Genomic DNA, 16,176 nt, shown 5'->3' with positions numbered 1-16,176 from the left:
GAAGCCGCGAAGCTCTCCTCAATACCCCCCGCTAGAGTCACTGGAAAAATTTCAGAGTATCGCATCTGTTTTCCGCGCGCCGCCACCGACGCGATTGGCTTACTCGCATAACGTGACCTCTCGCCGCCATATCCCTTCCAAGCGCTTTGGGTGCAAGGGCGTTCAATGCAGAGCGTGGCCGACATTTAGCAGTACCACGGTCCCCAGAAGTACTTCGTCGCTTTTTACAGCAAAAGCAATGCGTTTTGTTGGGCTAGTTGGTTCATGACTTCTGAAGGAAAAAATTTTTGTAGCGCAAAGCAACACACGGACAGACAGTCCCGTCCTCTCTGTCTGTCCGTGTGTTGCTTTGCGCTACAAAATTTTTTCCTACAGCGAAAGCTGTCATGAGATCATTTCACCGGCCGTTTTTGGCGCCGTAGTTGTCCGCCGCCGCCGCCGCCAGTGTCCGTAACCAGTACCGCTCGGAATAAGAAAAAAAAACGAAATAAGAAAAAATTCCAGGATGGAACGAGGTTCGAACCTGGGCCCTCTGCGTGGGAGCCCAGTATTCAACCTCTGACCTATTTTTTTTTCCGGTGCATGAAAGTGCTTTGCAAAAAGGTCCTATACAGGCTTCATGTCGGGAAGGAACCACATTAGCGTATGCAATACAGCGTGGTAGAAGAGTAAAATAAGCACGAAGCGTCGCACAACGCGAATTCTGTAACCAGGCGTCACACAATGCGAATTGCGCAACGAGTAGGTTGTTGAATGCTTCCAACCCATTACAAAGGGCTCTGCCATAATTCTTCATCGTCATCAGGCACATCATCAACAAAGTGCGCATAATTCCTTACATGCGTTTAACAGGTACCGCGGCTCTCCGTAGAATGACGAAAAATGGCACAGTGCCTGCTGCCCTACTTCTCAAAAATTACAATGATTTATAGCGTAGTGGGTTCCTCGCAATTGCACTTGTATTGGGTGCCAAGGAAGCCCATAAGCGCATGATCCATTTCCTCGGGGTCTCAGTAAGATTACAATGATTTATAGCGTAGTGGGATCCTCGCAAGTGCACTTGTATTGATTGCCAAGGAAGCCCATAGGCGCATGATCCATTTCCTCGGGGTCCCAGTAAAGTTCGTCGCCCCCCCTCCCCCCCCGCCGTCTCTTTCCCACTGCATTGCATTGGGCGTCACCCAATGCAAATTACATAACTGGCGGGCCGTTTGAAGCTTCCAACCCATTACAAAGGGCTGAGCCATAATTCTTCATCGTCATCAGTCGTCGCGTCAACAAAGTGCACATAATGCCTTACAGACGTGTAGCTCGTGCCTCGCTTCTCCGCAGAATGACGAATAATTGTTTAGTTGGTGCTTCCTAACTTCACAAAAACTGTGATTTATGGCGTAGTGGATACCTTTCTAGTGTACTTGTATTGTAGCCCCAAGAGAGCTTACAACGGGCTCTAGAAACGCTGCTCTTCCAGCATTCGCTGTGACTGTGCTGCGGTTTCAGCGCAGGCCTGGCGTTTTTTTAAACGCGTCATGCAAACAGGGGCGTAAGCAGACATTTTTTATGCGACAGGATACTTCACCTTTTCGGTTCGCTATGGTCAGCGATATTGAAAACTACATACCTTTCTATTTGCTCGGCTGTTTGTATCTCAATCTGTTGAACAGATTACGCATGCTATCCGAGTTATACGCGTGTCACGCACGAGAGCGAAATCAAAGATTTAATAAAATAATAACTGTTTACTGGTACACCTTGAAGGGAATTGTGGCATGATCTTTGGCATTGCACAAAACAGAAGCGTGGAGCTCTGTTGATAAACTTGGTATAAGGCAATGTTATTAAGCGTATTTTTAAATTTGTAGCAAAAAAATTCTGCTAAGGCTGCATTGCACCGAGCGTACCTTTAAAATACTGTAGAGTTGGTGAGAAATGGTCACAGAAAAAAAAAGCAGATCCCACGCATTGAGGGAGTCGATTTTATGCGAGCCCTAGGTCTATATACATACTGTGTTGCAGTAGCATGCGCTTTAAAATTCCGGGATGTGCTATTTCTGATCAAAAGAACATAAAGCACCGTGCCGAGGAAGTTTTAATAAGAGTGCATTATGAAAAAAAAAACTGCAGCAATGCAGAAACCGAACCCCAGCTGTGTAGCGCTGGCAGCGCCAAAAAAAAATGAACTTTTTGTCGGTTGGTTGGTTGGTTGAAAAACTTTATTCGGGTCCTGGAAGGCGCGCGTCAGCGCCTTCCAGGACCCGAATAAAGTTTTCAAGACCCGAATAAAATTTCCAAGACCCGAATAAAGAAGACTTTTTGTCGGAACACAGCAAAATAATTGCAAATTCGTTGCAACGTTAAGAATATTAAGGAGACAAGAAATAGCAAATGAAACAATTAAGTAGTGATGTCAATCATTTTTGATGGCCTATTTTCTACGTACCGTAAGATAAGATGCACCTTACCTACCGCACGCCGATTCGCCCGTGCGTTCGGCTGCTGGCGTTCTGAATCTACATGTCGCGCACAACTTCCAATTACTATACACACGTAACTTCTATTGCACACATCAACCAGTTGAACAGCAAGCACGGTGCGCAAGCAAGCTATACGTCAGCGATCAGTCGAAGGACGCAATGTTGAATGTTCTCGATGTTGTTCGATAACGTTCTCGAGTGCAGTGACTCTGAACACCGACTGCAAAGCTAGCGCAAACAGTCAAGATTCACCAAATGTCGAAGTAAATGGCATCTCGCATGATGTCACTGCGCTAATGAAACTACGTTTACAGATCCGGACCTAGCGAACACGCCCCGTGACACGAAAAGAGACCGATGAAGCCATGAAGAGAGTTCTCGAGCACATGGCAACATTCGCCGTACGTTTCATTAGTTACACCGCTAACCGCGCAGTCTATTCATACCTGCCGATGACTCCAAATCACTTCTAATATCCTCCTGAAGAAACACACACACATAATGCCGTTCTGCCGAGCGTAACACGGCACTGAGGCTAAAAGATTGGTCACTTCTCAACACACGCTAGCAACGCACCGGACGGTCCGGAAGGGACATGGTCGCCGCCACCCAATGTTGTTCGCGTGCAGCCTATCTTTGCGGTACTCTGATTTTCCAGTGACGCTACCACCCGCGCGCTCCCAGCGCCGCCGCGCGACAGCTGCGGCGACATAGCAAGCTCTCCCTATAGCGTCACGGAGAAGTTTCGTGACCAGAAAAGCATTGAAGGACTCTGGCGCAACTAAGCACCCTAAGCCTAGGTCCGTGCCTGCCCATGGATTCGTAATTTTATCTTCCGTTTTCTGCTTCATTCTTTATCGTCAGCCCGCTGCCGTTCTGCGCCCCCTCAACGTGGGAATTCGGTATATATGGAAAGGAACGACACAACAGCCCATGATCAGGCAACGCGAGGTGACGTGACGATAGCTCTAAATTATGGATAGGTTGTGGCTGGAAAAGATCTATACACCTAAAGTTATGGCCCAGGTTGAAAATATCCTCTCTGGTAAAACGAGTGACATATGGAACAATAATAGAAATTGGCATTTTTACGTTTCGCATATTGAAGGCACTGACTTCCTTAATCTTCTCTATGTTTCAGTTCTTAAAGGAAGGCACGAGGATTGACTTGATAATGACAAGCCTGTCAGACGTATTTAAACATCCAGATGGCGGTACCGTTTCCTGCATTACTGTTTTGACCACTGAAAAAAATGCAGAAACTCATGAGGTCACAATGGTGGTGTCCTACAAGCTCGGGAACGACTGGTACAGTATCTTTAACTGAGAAGGAGTTTAAGCGACCGCCCTGTCGTATTCTCATGTCTCGAGTTGTTACGGTCTGATGTCTCGCGCTGGCGTCACCAAAGTCTCAAGTTTTGTACACATAAGCCGAGCAGACTGCACGTTTGGAACGCCAGCTTTACCGAAGAGCTAATCGTCTGTGTGACCCAGCGAAGCGACAACGAAACGCCAGCGTCGGATTTGAGAGATAGGTCGACGAAAGAGAGAAGCAGAGACAAAACGCACAGCGCCGGAAGATAGGACTTCCGGCGCTGTGCAGTGCAGTAGAAAGAAGACCGTAGAACAGAAATAAAGATAATGGCAAAGCAAATAAGGTAATCACTAGGAAAGGAGAGATAAGCGTATATCACATAATCAGACAATGGGAATTAGAAAGAACAGATAAACACAAGAAAAGAACAGCAAAGAGCAGATAAACAGGAGAGAACCAGGCGAATCGATGCTTCGCAGTTCGTTGAGCTGTCACTTCGAGTGGAGCTGGTTTTGATTTTTTAGTATTTATTTCAAAAACTAAGTTTTCTGGTATTGCAGTAGGAAAATGCATAAGTTTCATGACTTGTTTTGCAGTAAATGCCTAGATAGCTGCCGTTCACAAAATGGGGGTGGCGGGGTGTATATGACATACGAAGTGGCGAAGTTATTATATTTTTGCTATTTACTGCATGCATGCAAAATTAATTAATATAACTGCTGGCAAGTGGAAGGGTGTGGGTTACAGCGGTCATTATTTTTTTTTTGTCAAGTCCCCTTTGTCCCGACCTGGGCACTCAGGAGAATCAATTTTCGTACGTAAAATGCTTTAGAGAAAACGAATTCATCGCAAAAAACTACACGGACGGAGTGTACTAAAATAGCGATAAAAGACTACGCTATCCAATAGAGCACACCATATGCGCTCTTCCTAGTTATGCGTACTTGGGGAACACGGATACATATACTGAAAAAACATAACCATTAGTTTTTTTTACTTGTTGATTTATTTGTCGCATACTGCAGACTGCTGGCACGAAGATGGTTGGCCGTTTCAAAATGATATTGCCGCGCATATGTGTCATGGCGACGACAACGAAGTAGAGTGGTATTGGTCCAGCGCAGAGACAGAGAAGACGTTGCTGCTTTTTAAGCTACTGATAAAATGTATTTGTTTGTGGTTCTCCGTGTCCTCGTCGATCCCACGTCGTTACACTGGTGGAGGCGCTGGGTAAGCTTCATGCTTGGTACTCCTTCGCGGAGCTGACGATCAAATTCGGAATAGCCACCATGCATCAAAACACAGGTCCACTGATTCATTCACCGTCTGCTAGGCCTGGCGCGCGAGCTCAGTCCCGTGCCAGAAAGTTGCAGCAATCGTTGGCATCCCTCAACCACCAAGGCCACTGCAGCTCCATCGCACGTGACGCTGCGGAATCCTTTGATGTATGAGTGCTTTCATGGTGAAGCCTATGAAGACGCCCAAGATTGTCTGGACCAGATCGAACGCTGTGCGAAATACAACGAATGGGCCACCTCAGACGCTAAGCTTTCGAATGTCTACTTCTACCTAAAGGACAATGCACAGACGAGGTACATAAACGGCGAACGGAGTTTGGCTACGTGGGGCGATTTCCGCACCCAATTGCTTGACACATTTACTATTGTCCACAGAAGGGAGAATGCACAACGTCTCGTGGAATCTCGCATCCAAAACCTATCAAGAGCGTTGCTATGTTCGCCGAAGACATGGCCCGTGTTTTCCGTAGGGCAGACCTTGAGATGCCAGATGAAAGGAAGTTACGGTATCTCATGCGAGGAGTGAAGGATCAACTGTTTGCCGATAAAGTAGGACTGAAAACAGTAGCTGAATTCACTTATGAAGGGACAGCGATCGAACGGGCCCTACAGCAGATATACCGCCAGGATGACCACATGATAAACTCGGTAACTAGTACTTACGTTATGACTGTGTGTAGCGACAAGCCTCTACGTGAAGTCATCCGGTAGATTCTGCTGGGGGGACTCGGCATCTCGGTTTAATTACACCAATAGAACCCACGCCGGCATTGTCTCTTGTCGCTGATGCTGTCCGGCAAGAGGTCAGTCAAGCTCTTTCTTCGCCTGGCTATGGTGATGTGCTACGTTATTTCACTTACGCTGATACTATGAAGGAAGCGAGTTTTTAGAAGCCTCCTTGCTTTGTTTGACAGAACCTTAACCCTTTATATCCCAGATGCCACATTTGTGGCAGTCTTGTTTGATTTCTTTTGCCTCAAAATTTCACTAAGTGGCCCTTGATTACTTGCTGCCAGAAACGTGGAAGTCCAAGCTTTCACTTACGCTTGATAGATGGCACTACATGTACCGCACTTGAGTACTTCTTTCATTGCAAACACGGACACCACGTGCGGCCGCCAAAGCCGGCGAGCTCCTGGCTTGTTCATGCTCCTCTTTGCTTATTACTTGTACTATCTAGTTATAAATGCCTGTATTCTTTTTCGCGAAGCCTGCGGAACTAGCCTAGTATGTAGTATTTTTGTATCATTGGTTATTGTCAACTGTTTGTGCAGTTTAGGCTTGCATACACGTTTGTGGCACTCAGAACTATGAAGTCCAGCTTCCGGATAGACCAAAAAAGTGTACCGCAGTTTGCATTGCGTCGCAGTTCTGTTTCTTTTTCATTATGTACTGCAAAAGAAGCTTTAGAACACCTCAAAGCCTTAAAAAGGTTTTTATTTATGGAGGCAACAGTTGACAGACGAGCAAATACAAGAAATTCTATTTCAAAGTTAATAGCCAAGCGGAAGCGAAGATGAAAACTTGGAAGGGTCAGATTGCAAAGGGGAATATCTTTCGCTGGAGAGATGGCTAAATATATTCATGGGCGCGCATGGGTGGCGAAAGCTCAACAGTCAGTGCGGACGAAGTAGTTGAACTTACATCGACTCAGATAAGCAAAGAAATGGCGCTGGGCTAAGAAGGATCTCAAGGTACACTGTGGAGAAGAACACATCTTACCTGTGCGTTGATACAGAAAAAAAATCAACTGCTTTCAATTATTTCATGCTTATTGAAAGCCCTTGAGAGTTCAATGCATGGTCTCCTAGCTATTTTCCACTGCTCATTCCTGACTGCAACAAACGTGGCAGTAATAAAATTCTTGTGAAATGTATATGTATTGTTGTAAGTTTTTTTTCAAGGTAATACTTTCAACTAAAACTCTGAAAATATCATTTTCGGTTGCGGGCACTGCGCAGACTGTGCGTGGGAAACAAAAGGTTAATGAAAATCAGCTGATAATGAAGCCAAGAAAGGTATAGCTAGGGGACGATAATTGCACGTACTCTTTTTAAGTGTAGTGTAATAATTGTGATCTAGTTGTCAAGAAAGTAAAGTGGACGAAAAGAATTACCGCCGGCAGGGACCGAACCTCCGACCTTCGGTTACACTGAGGCCTTCGGATACACTGATACACTGATGCTGTCTGACGACCAGGCATCATACCTTCGACGCCGCTGGCTTCAACGACTGGACCGCCGCTCAAGCTGCAAACACAGCCGATCCCATCATAACCGACTCTCTGAACCTCGCCGATCTCGCCAACACGAAGAATGCCGTATGGTCGACATCCTAACGCCGCAGCATGGTTCAATAGGCAATCTTCTCTAAACTACCAGCGTCGGAAAACTGATTTGTGGATTTGTTGTGTACCGCTGACCGTCGACTGGTGTGCTTTCATTGTGGCCAAGCAGGGTATCTCTATCGAGTTTGCCGTTGTCGCCACCCTCAATAATCGATTTCTTCCCAACCATGAATACGCTACGCATTACGGTCGACACACTTACAGCGATGCTTCTCCGAACATTCCGCCGCAAAATCCGACCGCACCCCGATACGATCTTCTGCGCGGTATTGGAATCACCACTGGAAACGCCGGCGCCCCCGTCGGCGTGACGTGCTTGGCAGGATCACGTGGCTTCAGCGGCCGCGTCGGCTGCTTGTGGTGTGCTACCGCGTGCTTTAAAAACGAGTTTCAAGCCCCACATGCGCTGCGATCTGTTCAAATACGGAAGTTTTCTCGCATTTTCTGCTCAATTGCGGCACCGCTCGGTGCCGCAATTTCTGCACTCGGTGCCGCAATTTCTGCAAAGGTGCCGCAGTGCCGGGCTTACGCAACGGAGCCCGGTGTCAGCCTGCACAGGTAACCGCGGGACAAGAAACTGCGTGAAGCATGGGTTGTAAAGCTAAGAACCGGGAAGTAGCCATCGGCTACGAGTCTTGTGTGCAACAAGCACTTCAGCGACGAAAACGTCCATTACTGCGTCGGGTCTGCGATGTTCGGTGAGTAGCTGACAGCGCGCACTGAGACGATGGCTCACGCGCGCTTCCCGCCGGCAAATCATGCTTATCTGCCACAGGATGGAGAAGGCGCTACCTTTTACCACGTGCGATACCATCTCAGCAGCCTCCCGTGCGACCTCTTGATCGTCGGCCCCGTGCTCAGCGTACACAAAATCGGCTCATTGTTTAGATACGTTGAAATAAAAAACTCAGAGGGTCCCTTATGCATTCGCCAAAGATGACTAGAAGGCGAAAGCCATCTTCTTCTTCTTGTCAATCGATGTATTTATTCTCCCGCGCCCCGCTCCATAGGCTTTCTGCACCGAACGCTGTTTTGCCGTGACCGATCACGGAGGCAATGCAAAGCGACCATGACGTGTGAATACATCATCATGTGACGTCACGTGACGTCATAATCACGCTACATGTTTTGGTGACCTGTGACGTCATGTGGTCACGCCATCACGTCACGATCATTTTTTTTAATCACTCGTGCTGACGCCGCCGACGCAGGATGCCGACGGGCAATCTTCCCGTTTTATGAGGCATCTAGGGCTTTCGCCTTCATAAGCTACACTATGTTTTGCATTCCGATCACGGAGGCAATGCAAAAGGACCATGTCGTGTGACTACGTCATCATGTGACATCACGTTATGTCACGTCATGGTGATGTCATAATGAAGTTACAAATTTAGATCTGTGACGTCATATGGTGACGTCATCACGTGACGATAATTTTTGGCGTCACTCGTCTTGACGCCGCCGACGGTCAATCTTCCCGTTTGAAGAGGCATCTAAGGCTTTCGCCTTCATAAGTTACCCGATGTTTGCTTGTGAACGTACATAATGAAAGAGTAAAATTCTGCGGCTGTGTGCTGCATTTATGTTGGCAATAACAATTTTTCAGTCAAGCATGCGTTCCCATGGCGCAAACACTATGTGCTAAAAAACCCAAATTTATTTGTGCCAATCTCAAACCCACGTTGGGCCTCTCCAACACCAGGTATTTTCTTGTAGCCTCATTTATTTTCTTCCGAAAGATATGCCACCCTGTTGGCGTTAGACACGACACTCCTGCCAAGAGAGAAAAGGTTTATTATGGCAGAAAAGCTGAGAGGTCGGCCTGAATCAATGTTCTGGCCTGCTACTCAGCAGTAGGAAAGGGGAGAGTGGTAGTATAGAGAGTGGAGAGAAGATGCGGATGATGATGATGGAAAAAAGTGGCGACGAAGTAAGTCCTTGAATGTCCAAAAACTATTTACAGTCTCTCGTCGAGCTCTGTATCGCGCAAAAACATGTTCAGCGCTTTCAGAATATCGCGCTGATGACATGGTGGTGGTCCCAACAGAACGTTTTCTGAAACTTGTTGCTTCGATGACAACAAGACGACCGCCATTGAATTTCTTTGCGTGAGGTATCGTGGGCAGACGCACAGGAGGTGTTCGATAGTCTCAGGAGTGCCACACATCTCGCAATTGGGACTGTCGGCACGGCCGATAAGGTGTTGGTAACGGCGAGTGAATGCCACACCTAGTCGTAGTCGGTGAAATAAGCTTGTAATACACCTTTTCATGGTTGGTGGGATTCTAACACTCATATTTGGGTCAAGTTCGTGAAGCCGGCGGTGACGATGGCTTGGTAAAGACCAATATGCTGCTGTAGTCTCACTCAGGAGTGTGTACACTACGGTGTTAGTATCCGGTCGGGAAAAGGGGATAGCTAGTACTCTGGCGTTATCATGGGCCATCCTTGCCTCCGCATCGGCTTGCTCATTGCCCTGCAGACCGCAGTGCCCTGGAACCCACTGACACATGATACGATGGCCAGTTTTCAGGGCGACATCGTGTAATTCGGCCACTTCGTGAGCAAGTATGGAATAAGGCCCTCGTTTAAATGCTGAATCTATCACTTGGAGTGCTGGTTTACAGTCACAAAATATAGTCCATTGGTGAGGAGGTTGCGTCGATATGTAACGAATTACCTCGCGGATGGCTACAATCTCTGCCGCCGTCGATGTTGTTCGGTGGTCCAGACGGAAGCGTTCACTGGTCTTCAAACTTGGTATAACGAATGCCGCTGTTGACGCAGTGGGTAACACAGACCCGTCAGTAAAAACATGCACAGAATTGGCATATTCTGTAGATATATATGATTACGTTAATTGTTTGAGTCCACATAAAGGTATGCGCGACGTTTTACCCACTCCTGGAATGGATAGGCGCACTGTAGGTCTTGATAAAATCCATGCTGGTATCTCTGCAACTTTTGCGGGAGCGAAGCCTGGGGGAATGATGTTCTCATAGCGTGAGATGATTTCTGCAAAAGTGCTGTCCGGTCGGTGGGTGTGGATCGTTGCCAGAGGATGACGTTCATGCCGCGTCAATAGTCGGAGATAAACTCTTAACGGTTCGCATGAAAGATAACTATCCATGGGAGTTATGCGTGCTTCCGCAATAACTCCTAATGTTGATGTACATCGCGGTACGCCAAGACATGTCCTCAATGCCTGAGCTTGCAAACTTTCTAATGTACGCAGGCAGGACGGGCGTGGGTTTGTCATGACAGGTAAGCTGTATCGTAGGTAGCTTACGAAAAGTGCCTCATACAGCTGAAGCAAGGACCTCTCTGATGGGCCCCATTTCGTGCCTGCTATATATCTAAGCATGTGTATGAAGCTGCTTAGTTTGGATCTAAGCATCGACACGTGCTTCGACCAGGACAAGTTTCGGTCAATCATCACTCCTAAGAATCGATGATGTGTTACATATGGTACGGAAGTGCCATCAATTATGATTTGGTAACGATGCATCGTTTTGCGTGTAAATGCGAGGGCCGCACACTTCGCTGTCGCCAATTGTAGACCTCGCGAACGCAAATATTTAGAGGTGACCGACACTGCACGTTGTAGTCTTGCCCGAAGCTGTGGTCGTGAAACGCCGGAAGCCCATATACAGATGTCGTCAGCGTACAAGCTCATCCTGGCTGTGTCTGGCACTACGTCGGCGAGTCCTATGAGAGTGATGTTGAAGAGCGTCGGGCTGAGAATGCCGCCTTGAGGAACTCCACGGAGGACTTCATGACGACTCGTCTCTCCATCCGTCGTCGTCATAAAGATGGTCCGGCGTGTAAGGTAATTTCGTATCCACAGAAACATTCTGCCTCCAATTCCTAGCTCCTCAAGTGCGTCGAGGATAGCGTCATGTAACACATTATCATATGCCCCTTTGACATCCAAAAATAGCGCTCCTGTCAAGCGTCGGCGCCTCTTGGCCTGTTCAGCAGTTGATACGAGATCGATCACGCTGTCAATAGAAGACCTTCCCTTGCGAAAACCTGTCATTATGTCTGGATAAAGGTTGTTCTTCTCAAGAAACCATTCCAGCCTCGTCAACAGCATTTTCTCCATGACCTTGCCTACGCAACTTGCCAGGGCAATTGGTCTGTAGGATGCCAGGGCATGAGGTGTTTTGCCAGGCTTCAGAAGCGCCACGACACCACTGGTTTTCCATTTTTCCGGTACAGTGCCTGTGCTCCACGACGCATTGAACAGGGATAGAAGAAGAGTGCGTGCCTCTTTTCCCAGTGAACGGAGCGCAGCGTACGTGATGCCGTCTGGTCCCGGTGCCGACGAGCGTCGAGTTGAAGCAAGTGCAGCATCTAGTTCTTGCATCGTGAACATGACATCAAGACGGTCATCAAGGGCTGGCGGGGCTTGTCGGTCGTTTGTTGGGGGAATACCAGTAGCTCCAGCAACAATAAGTTTGCAGTAGTCCTCCGCAACGTCTACTTCGCTCCTACGTTGTACAACCGCCAGAGCTCGAAATGGGTACTTTTCTTGAGGGGGAAATCGTAGGCTGCGCATAACGTGCCATATTTTGCAAAGTGGCTTTCGGGGATCCAGGGAAGTACAAAATTTCCTCCAGCGTTTAGTGTCCAATTTGTCAAGGTGCCGAAGTACATGTCGCTGAGCTTGGCGGCATGTCCTGAGGCCCGAAACAGATTTCGTTCTTCTGTACTTCCTCTCTGCTCGGCGACGTATGGCACGCAGTTTTTCATATTGTCACGTGGTCGTGACGTCGATGAAGACAGCAGTCGGCGTTTGCAGGATGAAACTGTTTATTTGGCCGAACTTGTGGCCGGAAAATGAGAACTAGAACTACAGCAATACACGCTGTACAAATATAGCGGCGAACAGGGCGTCGTCCGTCGATCAACTGACAAGCGGTCAAGTGCGTCGGCTTTTATACAGGCGCTATGGAACTTTCCAGCAATATCGCTGGTGGCGGCGTTATCTCTCGACAAAGCTGGAACATTCGCGTACGGCACGCAATCTTAACAAAGCGATCTACTAAAATCGTGAAGCTTCTCGAACACTGCTTCACGACCAGCGTCGAGCGTTGATAACCGTCCTTGCTGGTCAAACTCGAACACATCAAAATAAAAGAAGAAGCGAGCGTGGCAATATTCAATGTCGACGGACGATCTAGGTGCCAATACGCTTATGTATTTCGTCGTGACTTGAAGAGTTGAGCTTATGATACGTTCGAGGTCCGGCGGTGTAGTTTGATGTGAACAAGCGTTTTCAACCGATGTCTGGAAACCTTGCCAGTTAGTCGACTGAATACGAGGAGGAGAGGCTTGGAGGAACCATTTCAGTTGTACATAGGTCGGTATGTGGTCGCTGCCATGAGTCTCGAGATCTGTACACTAGGTAGCTGATGGCAGAATGCTCCTGGATACAAATGCAAGGTCTAAGGAGCTACTGTATGTTGGACCTCGTAGAAATGTGGGCGAACCGTCAATAATCGTTGCGAGGCCTTCGTCATGTAGGAAGGTAGTGAGCTGTTCTCCCCGTTTACTTGTCGTAACGCTTCCCCATAACGGGTGATGTGCATTGAAGTCTCCGATAAGAATATGCGGTCCTGGGCAGCTTTGAATGACAGAACTAAGGTATCTGCAGTCAAATCTCGCTTTCGGTGGTATGTAGCCTCCAATGATAGAAAATACGCGTTGCTTATGTTTCACGCTCACACATATGTATTCATTGGAGGCATGATCTGTAATGTTATGCCTCGCGTACACAATGTCACGCCGTACAAACAACAGAACTTTGCTTGTGGATATATCTTGGCGTGACCAAAGTTGCAAATACCCTGATAGTCGGAAGGAAGAAGTAATATTCGGCTCGCAGATAAGCACAAATGGAAATCGATACTTGAACAGACGCTGTCGAAGATCTGAAAGGCGACCACGTAAACCACACGCGTTCCACTGCATAATAACAGATCGACGCAGGCACTCTTCGTATGACGAAGATCTTCCTGAGAGCGCCATGATGAATGACTACTCCATAGCCGCTAATAGCGGCTCTAGAGTATCCATTATTTGTAACGCAACTTTCGCTGATGGCGTGCGTAAACTAGAGAGCACATCTCGCATAACAGCCATCAGTTGACGAAGCATGCCCTGGACCTTGACTCCATCAGACTTGTTAGACAGACGTATCGCAGGACCTTCCTCTGAGTGATTCTGGAGAGAACCTATCGATGGCAGGGACGGCCATGTAGCCTCATCAGCATTTTGCAGGGGAACTGTCCCAGGGACTGTTCTAGCCGGCTTATGGATACCGCTTGTAGTCGGTCGCTCCTTCCAGATGTTGCCCGACTCTCTAGTTGGCTGAGAAGGCATGATGCTGGGCGGCGGTGGAAGCTCCGGTTCTTTGGATCTGGTTGTACTGCTGGCGCGCTTGTGCTTCTGTCGTGAACGGTACCGCTGTCGACGAACAATTTGAGCTGCCTCTCTTCGGGAAGAGTGATCTCTCACCATCTTCTTTAGACTCCGTCAAGAATTGCCTATTAAGACTATTCAGATTGTCACTGGCTGATGTGGTCACATACCCAATCATACATGACGGAACTTCCTTATGCACCGGTTGCCCGCACCGTGGTGACGTCCGGCGTAGTTTCCTTTTCAAGCGACGGCCTCGGACCGTCGTGAAGCCCTCCTCGGATTCCATGGCCTCCTCCGTTGAGCTGTCCGAAGATTCGGGAAGCCTCGCGCTTCCACTCGTATTGTCTTCCATGTGAAGTGAATTGGGAGCCGGGTCTCCGACTGCACGCAGGCCTGGGGGAAGGCCTTCCCCCTTTTCAACGAAAGACGTCTTCGTAAACGTAGCGTATGACGCAAAAACAGTACTAAACAGAGCAAGGTGGAACACACAGACAATGCTGTCACTTCGTCTTCCTCCGATAAAATTGCTGGGGTACTGGCCGAATAATTACTATCCTATTTTGCGGCTGCTGGTTGCGGCAATAACTTCTATTTTATTCACCGCTATTTCAAGCTCATTAGGGTCCTAGTTCATAGCCGACGTTTGCAGAAGAAGTCCGGTGAACGTTACTGTATTTTCTTTATTTTCCCTGGCGTTTCATGCTACTACATGCTCGGTCTCGTAGACTGCTTCTCCTTCAACCAGCACTCTCGAAGCGGTGAAGCTTTGGCCTATGAATATGTTGATGACAGAGAGCGGCAAGTTCACTGGAATGCAAGGGGAACGATAATTAAGGAGCATTAAAAAATTCGGCAGATCCCACGTACCGTGGGAGTCGATATTATGCGAAGCATGCGGCGTGTAGGCGACTGTGGCGTGAGTTTTTTTACTTAGCGACACGTTACAAAATGACGCTAATGATGTGTGTGTATATATATATATATATATATATATATATATATATATATATATCTTCACGAGCCACATATGTGTTGTATAACCAGTTGTTTGCGGTTAGGTTACGCTGCCAATGACAACGTGGGTGTTACCAATACCAGAAGCGGTAAGCTGATATGTAGTGCTTACATGTCCAGAGAACGCACGCACGTACGTTTCACAAACCCGTGTGCATGTGTGCAAGAAGCTCTTGACAGTTCTTGAACAAGGGCATCATCACCGTGATCAGTGAGCACCAGCAGCTGGTCATGACTTGTTATAGGATCCGGTCGTGATCGTCGTGACGAGGGGTCCATGCGTAGTGAAGTATGTGGTATAGTTGAGCTGTTGGAATTCGTGGATGCCTCGGTCATTGCGTCGACAAATTGTCTGTCGACAGAGCCGGGAACATGTCGGAACCTGAAGACACCCTACGCGTTGGTGAGGTATAGGCCTTCGAGGCTGGTAGGCCTGGATGGTGCTACGTAGACCAACAGGAGTGGATGGTGTTTGTCGTATTCGTAGACTACCTGGGCGTTTGTGGTGGCCTACGTAGCGTAGTCTACAAAGCGGCTGTCAATCAATCTGGCATTATCCTCGGTCAGCATGAGGCCATCGCCCAGGGTCGTAATAAATGAAGAGGACACTGCGTCGTTCTGGTGGACGAAGTGCACCTTACGGTGCGGTGATGCGGTTATCATATGTAACTTTCGTTAATGTAGTCCTCCGGGGTCGAGCAATGCTTCTATATAGCTTGCTGAATAATAGAAATACAAACATAATGTTTATTAGACTGCTATAAAAGCGGAGCCAAAACTGGAACTAAAGACGTTAATCTGATATGACGCCTGTATCGTAGGAGCAGTCTTCGTATGAGTATCATGTAGTGTTTATTGCTTTTTTGTAAAATTGGATAGCCAGCACCACAACCACAATTGGCGTTGCACCGTTATTACGCCTGCGTAGGCTGTTTTTCCAAACCAGTTTATAGACCTGGCGTGGCTCAGAGGTAGAATACGTGATTGTCACGCAGAATGCTTGGGTTCGATTCCTGCTGGGGTCCTAATTATCATTCTTTCCCTTCGTTGAGTCAACGCTGCCGATGTTGGTTTTCCTTAACGCTCTAGCATTTAAGTTACCAATATCTGTTCTCGCCGTTCCTGGGTAGATATTAACTGTCAATCACCTGTGGCGGATACCCGTATACCGCGGCCCGTAGTAAACGGGTATGTGCCACACGTGTCTAGTGGAAAGGGTTTGACGACGTACGCGACAGGATTTTAACGTTATTCATGTCATGACCCCGCAGTCATATTCGTCAAATCATCTCACCCTCC

At 47.7% G+C, this 16,176-nt stretch overlaps 1 protein-coding gene across 2 annotated transcripts in view; it reads left to right on the top strand.

The window, feature by feature from the left end:
* The window catches only part of LOC119402231 (uncharacterized), a 134,326-nt gene that overhangs the window by 85,788 nt on the left and 32,362 nt on the right, over nt 1–16,176 (top strand). For both annotated transcript variants that reach the window (XM_049418554.1, XM_037669361.2), the window contains exon 2: nt 3,616–3,782. The gene's annotated coding sequence lies outside the window, so the exon portion shown is untranslated. The remainder of the gene's footprint in view (nt 1–3,615; nt 3,783–16,176) is intronic.

The sequence above is a fragment of the Rhipicephalus sanguineus genome, chromosome 8, assembly GCF_013339695.2.
Source record: "Rhipicephalus sanguineus isolate Rsan-2018 chromosome 8, BIME_Rsan_1.4, whole genome shotgun sequence".
NCBI classification, from domain to species: Eukaryota; Metazoa; Arthropoda; class Arachnida; order Ixodida; family Ixodidae; genus Rhipicephalus; species Rhipicephalus sanguineus.
The sequence above is the reverse complement of the archived record's forward strand: the minus strand, read 5'-3'. Positions and strand labels throughout refer to the sequence as shown.